Source organism: Nilaparvata lugens, chromosome 2 (genome assembly GCF_014356525.2).
Source record: "Nilaparvata lugens isolate BPH chromosome 2, ASM1435652v1, whole genome shotgun sequence".
Taxonomy (NCBI): domain Eukaryota; kingdom Metazoa; phylum Arthropoda; class Insecta; order Hemiptera; family Delphacidae; genus Nilaparvata; species Nilaparvata lugens.
The window spans coordinates 21,854,585-21,863,439 of NC_052505.1; positions in this window are offsets into that span (position 1 = coordinate 21,854,585).

Here is an 8,855-nt window from a genome sequence, read left to right on the forward strand (position 1 = left end):
TCAAGTCAGCATTTATCAACTGACAATCTCAATTTTTTACTATGTATTTTTTATTGTTTTGTACTCATGATTATTGAGTCAATTTATCATATTTCAACTGATTGTCTCAATTTTTTATTATGTCATTTTTATTGTTTTGTACTCCTGACTATTGAGTCAATTATTCGTATCTCGTCAGTCAACTGCCCTGTGTGGCATTTCCTAAATCTAAGACAATATGTCACGTTTCTCAAAGTATACAATAAATCTATTGAACTGTTTTACTTAAACCTTATTTTTTATTTGGCGTCTTTCCCAGCTACCAGTTTTATTATAAATTATCATTCATTTTTTAGCATGTTGGATTTGTGCAGTAGTACAATAAATATACAATTCATACATCTTAACATTTTTTATTTACAAAAGCATTTCTTACAGTCCACTATTATTTCATTCAGTGGCACAGATCACACATGTTAAAATGGTCCTCCTTCGGCCAGATCAAGGCCAGTGACCTGGGACAACTCATTATCTAATGACCCCTGGTCAACTCAAACTTTTTTAAATTTGTAAAAAAAAAAAAAAATCATCCTGATCTTTAACATTGACGCCTTAGTTTAGGGTCCAATTTTTGACATTAACTATTGTATTAGCATTGTTTGTATTAATAGATTCTCATTCATTTCAAGGTTAACTGGACCCCAGACAAGCACGCTGCGCTCGTGTTGGTACCAGTTTCTCAAGACCTGAATCATTGTAAGCTGCCACACTGCATCCTGTGCACAAGTTGCTCGAGCGCCACCATTATCACTTGCTTGGTGTCACATCACTCAGTTCATTTGGCTCTCCACACAAGCCTTGGTGACACATCTTCTTGCAAACGTTTGCGCTTTAAACGTGGGCACACGCACAACTACAGTTGGCAGCATTTTAGGGTCGCAAGTATTCTAATTTTAAGTTGTAGTAATCTTTGTAATCATGGCTACTGAAGTTCTTCCAACTGATATCTCGGCGCTAATAGCAAAGAGAAAAAATCTGTTTGATCACCTACAGTGGCTCATTGATCAGTTTAATTTTGAAACGCCTAGAAATCAGCTAGAATATCATGAATTAATCACTGTCAAAGAGGAAATTGATACCCTTCGACACGCCTATGTTAATATCAAGGATAGCTTAGACGAAGGGGATCCCAATGGAGACAAAACTATTCATTATGAAATTTCAAAAAATTTTATTAACATTACTTCTAGAATCAAGGCCAATCTGGCAGCCTTTGAAGAGGCCAATAGGGTTCTCGTTGAACCTGCATTAGTGCATGCCCCCACTCCACGACCTATTCAATTTTCACAAGGTTTCAAATTACCAGAAATACCATTACCTCGTTTTAATGGTGATTTTGAAAATTGGTTGAATTTTCGTTCTGCATTTACTAGTATTATAGTTGATAATGATTCAGTTGATAACAGTGCAAAGTTTCAATATCTCAAACAGGTATTATCCGGCGAAGCGTTGAATAGAATCGCCAATGCACCACCAGGTGATTTCACTTTAGCTTGGAATTTGTTGAAAACCAGGTACGACAATCCAATACTTATTGCTGATCGACATGTTTCGGCAATCTTGAACCCACCGCAACTCAATTCAAAATCAGCACAATCTTGGCGCAGTCTTATTGACCATCAAAAAACAAACATTTTTGCTTTAGAAGCACTTGATTTAGGTATAGATGTTAAAGACCTTCTGTTCATGTATGTCACTGTGTCTCGTTTTGATATTGCTACCCTACGTGATTGGGAGCGATACAACTCTACTATGGATGATGTTTCTATTGACAATCTCTGGAACTTTATGGAGTCCCAACATAAAGTGTCACAAGCTGTGTCACTTAATTTGAATCACTCAGCTCAGGTCAATCCTAGGGCTAACCAGCAGCAGCCCAGCAGATCGGCAGCTCTTTCTTTCAACTCTAACAATCGTAGTATTGGAACATCCAATTCATCATTCAACAACAGTCGCAGTACTGCTACACCCAATTCGGTATTTCAACGTCCCAATGCTTGCTTGTATTGTAACAACTCAGCACATTCTGTCTTCACTTGTTCTCAGCTGTCAAATCTACAGCCACAAGCTCGTGTTGACGCAGTACGCAAAAAGCACTTGTGCTTCAATTGTCTCCGCCCATTTTCAACAGGACACCAATGCTTTGGTGCATGTAAGCAGTGTGGCAAGGCACATCATTCCATTTTGCACGGTGCATCATTTCAATTTACGTCATCTGGCTCTAAGGCTACAGCAAATGCCAACAGTGTTCAATTAAGGAATACTACAATTTCCTCCAACAGCAGTCGTTCAGCACATCTTCACAGCTGCAGTTGTGGTTCACAGCCGGCAGTCAACCTCCGCACGTCGCCGCTCGCTTCATCATCAGTTGTCGCATCTACTTCTGAACAGTCATTGAATTCAACTGTAGAGTCATCTGCTAGGTCGCCGATTCCAGCCGCTGGTCAAGTAGTTAGTAATTCCAGTCACACATATGATGGCAACAAAAATTCAACAGTATCCATCATGCCTACTGCAGAGGTAGTAGTCTATAATAAGGTTGGTCAACCTATTTTGTGTCGCACGTTGTTGGACACAGGTAGTGACACCTGTTTCATTTCCAAACATCTTGCTTCACGGTTGTCTTTAGTTTCAACTTGTCATAACAATACTATACATACAGTTTCTGGCATCAATACAGCACCGATGTATTCCACATCTGTGGAAGTGTTTTCTTCTGATCGCACATGGTCTAGAAAGGTCTCTTGCATTATTGCCGACAAAATTACACCCAGTCTTCCACCAGTAGGAATTGATATTTCAAAACTTAGTTTGCCCACTCACATTCAGCTTGCTGATCCTGCTTTTCACCTTTCTCAGGGAATCGATCTTCTTTTGAGCGTTTCAGTCTATGCTTCCATATTGACATTCGGTCAAATTCAAATTTCATCTGACTGCATTTTGCAAGGCACCAAACTAGGTTGGGTGGTTTGGGGTGCTGTCTTGTCCACGCACTCATCTCAGATAGAACCTTCTGTTCATTCCAACTTCATTTCTACTTGTGAGATTTCCAATCAGATGGAAAAATTTTGGAAGCTTGAAGAAGTTCTTCCTAAGGACAATCTAACAGCTGAGCACCGAAAGATTGAACAGCATTATCTTGCCAATGTCGAGCGTGCCTCAGACGGCAGATTTTCTGTGGCTCTTCCCAAAAAAGAGTCATTTCACACTCTAGGTCAATCTCGTTTCCAAGCTCTTAACCGTTTCCATTCACTGGAAAAAAGATTGGCTGCTAATCCTGAATTGAAGGAGCAGTATACGGCATTCATGGATGAGTATCAATCATTGGGACACATGTCTCCAGTTCCACCCTCAACCTGGAAGGAGATTTCATCGAATGTAATCATTTCACAGCCTAAAATCTCGCTTGTCACTTGTTCAACAACTTCATTGTTTTCAGATTTATCGTCAAAAATTTCATCATATCACAAATTAGTTCGCATTGCTGCTTACATTCTTCGTTTCATTCATAATTTGAAGCATTGCCGTGAACCAGCATCTCAGCAATCTGTTGAACTGTCGGTTCAGGAAATTCAAGCTGCTGAATTGCGCATCATTCAAGACATTCAATCAGATGTTTTTGCCGACGATTTGAAATCTTTGCGTCAGGGTAAGGAGCTGCCCTCCAATAGTTCTATCAAGTCACTCTCTCCATTTATTCATACTGACAATCTTCTGAGAGTAGGTGGTCGTCTTCGGGAGGCAGATATTCCATTCGACTATAAACATCAAATCTTATTGCCAGCTAAACATAGGTTCACGCGTGCGCTCATTGTCTCATTTCATAGACGTCTTCAACATGCTGGCGTTCAGGTCACTATGGCCAGTATTCGACAACGTTTTTGGATACCATCCACCCGTCGCATCATCAAGAGTGTAATAAAGGGTTGCAAAATGTGTTTTCGTTTCTCTACGTTTCGTTCCGAGCAAATCATGGGGCATCTTCCCGCAGTTCGTGTACAACCGGATTTTCCATTTTATAATTGTGGAGTTGACTACGCAGGTCCTCTTTCAATTCGTCTTGGTGGCTCAAAGTCGCGCAATTTCTCCAAGGCTTACCTTGCTTTGTTTATTTGCATGGTAACGCGCGCAGTTCACGTAGAGGTGGTCTCCGAGCTTTCAACAAAGGCCTTCATTGCCGCACTCATCAGGTTCTCTGCTCGTCGTGGCATCCCTTTTGCCATTCATTCAGACAATGCTACAACGTTTGTTGGCGCTCACAATGAACTCAATGAGTTACATGCATTTCTTTCAGATTCTGCTATTCAGTCTGAAATTCACAACTTTGCCGCCGTTTTCAACATTGGTTGGCATTTCATCCCTCCCAGGGCTCCTCATTTTGGAGGTCTATGGGAAAACGCTGTAAAAAATTTTAAACGAATTTTCAGAGTGGTCACTTTGAATAAGATTTTGAATTTTGAAGAGCTTTCCACGCTGTCTGCACAGATTGAAGCTATCCTCAACTCCCGGCCTCTTGTGCCTCTGTCTGAGGACCCTCAAGATTTAGCATACTTGTCTCCTGGGCATTTTTTGGTTGGTCGTCCGCTCACCGCACTGCCGTTCCACACACCAACCACCACTCACATCGATCACCGTTCACGCTGGCGTCAGTTAGCACTGATCACTCAGGAACTCTGGGATCGTTGGTCTGCTGAGTTTCTAGTCACACTTCAAAGGAAGAGCAAGTGGAGCTCTGAATCTGAAAACCTGCAGATTGGTGCTGTGGTTATTCTCAAGGACACGGGTACGTCACCTTCGGTATGGAAACTTGCGCGCATCACGGCCGTTCATCCAGGGAAGGACAACAAGGTACGGGTGGTCACCGTTCGCACCGCATCAGGCACTTTCAAGCGGGCTATTTCTAGCATTGCACCGCTTCCACTCGACGAGGAATTTTCTGATTAATTCAGCATTGCTCATCCGACATAATCTCCGTTTCTTTTTTGTTCTCTCGTATGTCTCTCTTTTGAGACCCTGCAGGCCTCAAGGGGGCCAGGTTTATGTCAGATTTCGCACTATGCATTGTGTTCTTGTCCCAACTTGTCGCGTTAGTGCGCAAGTCACTTTGTCATCGGTCCACTTTCACTGTGTTTTCTGCAGTTCACGGATTACATCAGTTTTTTGTCATGCTACATTTGTACATTAATTTTATTGTACATTTTGGTATTATTTAATATTATTTTGGAGTATTTCCTACCGTGTCTAGACGTTTTTTACGCATATCTTTTTCATCGACGTGGCTATGCGTGGCTTCTTGCAGCGCGGTTCGTGCATGCATTTTTCTGTTTCCTTCTACACACAGCAATGGCGTAACAGTTCACATCAGCTTTTTTCCGTTCTTCAATTTTCGTCGCTTTCAATTCAAAATTTTCAATTCTCAAGTTTTAAATTCATGTTTATTCAACGTAGAATGTTTCTTCCAGTGCTTCGATAAAGTTTCAGTATTTTCGGTTCGTTAGTTTGTGAAATATCTTCAATCATCAGTATTTGGTATGTCAGAGCACGTTTCATTCGTCACGATTATTTCGAATTTTTATCTTCAATCCAAATTTATTCACTTCTCAGTGTGAGAACTCAAATCATTTTCATATTACTGATTATGAAAATCAAGTTTCCAGAACATTCAACATTCAGCAACAAGTTTATGATTGAACTGAACATTCATTTGCGGTAGGCATTTTTGGTAGGGCTTGAGGCCCAATTTCGCATTCATTCGTTTCATTGAAGTAATTCTGGTCTCGCGGGACATTATTACTGGTGTGTTGCTTGCATTCCAAGATCACACTCTCATCATTTCACGGTGCAGTCAGACGTTCTGCTCTGTATCCGTTTTGTTAGGTTAGTCAACTAGCTACCTAATCATTCATTGCTAGATCGCAGTATTAGCAATTTTCATGTCTACCCCGTAGATGGTGTATCAGTTTCAATCAGTTCTTTTAGTGATCTACGAACATTTGTTACATTTCATTCACCATGCCAAGCATTTGGATGGTTGTCTATTCAGACATTCACTTAGCATCAGTGTTGTGATTTTTGGCCGTCGCCAACTCAATTAACTTTGCATTTCATTCACCGTGCCTAACTTTTGGACGGTTCATTCAATTCAAATTCAGTGAATCTTCAGCTACGTTACTTTCAAGTTTATGTGTTGCATATCTCAACTGTGTCACACCGTCATTGTGTCAGTCTTGCCCGTATTGCACTGACAATAGTTAACCTGACATTACCCACTCATCGCTGTGTCGCCGCCGTTCCTGTGTCGTCACCACTGAGCCATCGCTGTTGGCTATCCTGATTCGTCACCATTCCAGTCCGGAGTCTGTCGCTCGGATTGATTCTTGTCCTGCCTGCGGGTCATCCTAGTCGCCGCTCTTCATGGTTCGCCGTCCAGTCCAGCTCCGGTAGCTCGCTCTGGTCCGCTCCATTTCGTGGGTCCATCCAGGTCTCCACCATCGTCCGGTATCATCGAGGGGGTCTCGATGTACTGCCCATCCAATTCAAGATTGGATCTCATGCTCTTCATGCATTTGATAAGTATTCTGTATCAATTTTGAATCATTATCAGCATTTTTCATTATTTGTTCAATTGCCTTGTTTGTTTAATTATTATTTGACCTTTTCAGGGTTTACTTGGAATTATTTATTCTAAAGTCGCGATTCCCATTTGTAGACACAACTTTTTACCAATATTTTTGGAAGTATTGCAAGTATTTGTACTTTACATTTTTCATATCAGACTTATTGATCTATCATTTAAAGTTAGTCTAAGCCATTGTCAATTACGTTCTTGAATACAGTGTCTGTTTCATTTCACTGTACTACCTATTTTATATTGTCTTTAAAATTATTAATTACATTGAATATATGCTTTTCAATTGACGTTCAACTCATGATTATTTAGTGTATCTAATAAAACCTATCCAGAACTACAAAGGTTTTAATATGTCCTGAAAGCATTCGTTTTTTTGTTACCTTTAGTATTTACATTTCAATTGTTCTGTTTTGGCAGTTTACCTTTACCTTTTGTACTTTTTGAGATTACTCATTGACCTGATTTTTTTTCTATTTTACTTATTGCCATTTGAAAGTTTATTTTCTCTTTGAATTTATTCATTAACTCATTACGGAGCATTACATATAGTAGTTTTGTACTTATTCATTAGTCACAAATTGTTTTTTAATTTGAATGACGAACGATCTCAATGCTAAAATTATAACATTCAAGTCCCAGAATTTATTACTGTAGGCACTTTATTCATAAATGTATGTTTGCTATATATAATATATAAGTTTTTCAGTTATACATTTTCAGTATTTCAGTACTTACATCATGGTTTGTAATGTATCAATCAATTTCACTAGGAATTTGGTCTTGTACCTAAATTAAATTTTCCTGTTATCAAGTCAGCATTTATCAACTGACAATCTCAATTTTTTACTATGTATTTTTTATTGTTTTGTACTCATGATTATTGAGCCAATTTATCATATTTCAACTGATTGTCTCAATTTTTTATTATGTCATTTTTATTGTTTTGTACTCCTGACTATTGAGTCAATTATTCGTATTTCGTCAGTCAACTGCCCTGTGTGGCATTTCCTAAATCTAAGACCATATGTCACGTTTCTCAAAGTATACAATAAATCTATTGAACTGTTTTACTTAAACCTTATTTTTTATTTGGCGTCTTTCCCAGCTACCAGTTTTATTATAAATTATCATTCATTTTTTAGCATGTTGGATTTGTGCAGTAGTACAATAAATATACAATTCATACATCTTAACATTTTTTATTTACAAAAGCATTTCTTACAGTCCACTATTATTTCATTCAGTAGCACAGATCACACACTTACAAATAATCATTTGTAGCTACTGCAATTCAAATTGATTCATAGCTTGAGAAATATTCCTCAAACCTCAATTATTTTTCCTAATCAAAATGTTATTCATTCAAAAAAGTTTGAAAGTGGTGAGGAATCATTACATGTTTAGGACTAATTTTCAATCAAAATTCGTGAATGATATAGTATAGTAAGGCCTATAAGCCTGTTTTTTCATCTCCAATCATTTAATGATTGTGATTTTGTCTCTGTTGAATAAATAAATAGAAGTGAGCATAAATTAATAATAATAATGCAACACATTTTATGTTTCTTTGAAAATCAGAACATTGCTTGGAATGAACTAATCGAACCGTCTTTTCAAAAACGCTTTCTCTGATTGGTTCTCGTAGAATTAATCACGGTTAAAATTTAACCGGTTTTTGTGCAACCGGGCCCTAGAGTGGAAATTGCAACAGTGTTGCCGATTTTCTGCCATGCCATTGCCTTCTAAAGATGTTAGCTGATACCCGTATAACTTATGTAATATTAACTGCTCATTCTTGTTTAAAATAATCAATTGTATTTTATTCGTCAAGAAAGAATATTTTTCACTGATTTAATGATACATTTTTATAATTATTGAGATTAAATATTTTGTTAATTTGATTATATTATTCTACATTGTTGAAAAACGATCTGACAACCTTGCGATGGTGGAGAAGGATAGCGCTATCTGCTTTGTCGAATGATAGAAACACAAAGACATGCATTGAGTTTGCAACAAGATAATAGAGATATTCTTCTTAGTATTATTTGATGCAAGTATACTTCCGTGGTCATTTTCTACATACAACCGTGGAAGACCTTAAATGTTGATCAGTCGAAATCGCAAAAGCACACTTCAAAAACAAGACAGCCGCCAAAATTTGAGTGTTTTTTGATTTGCTTGT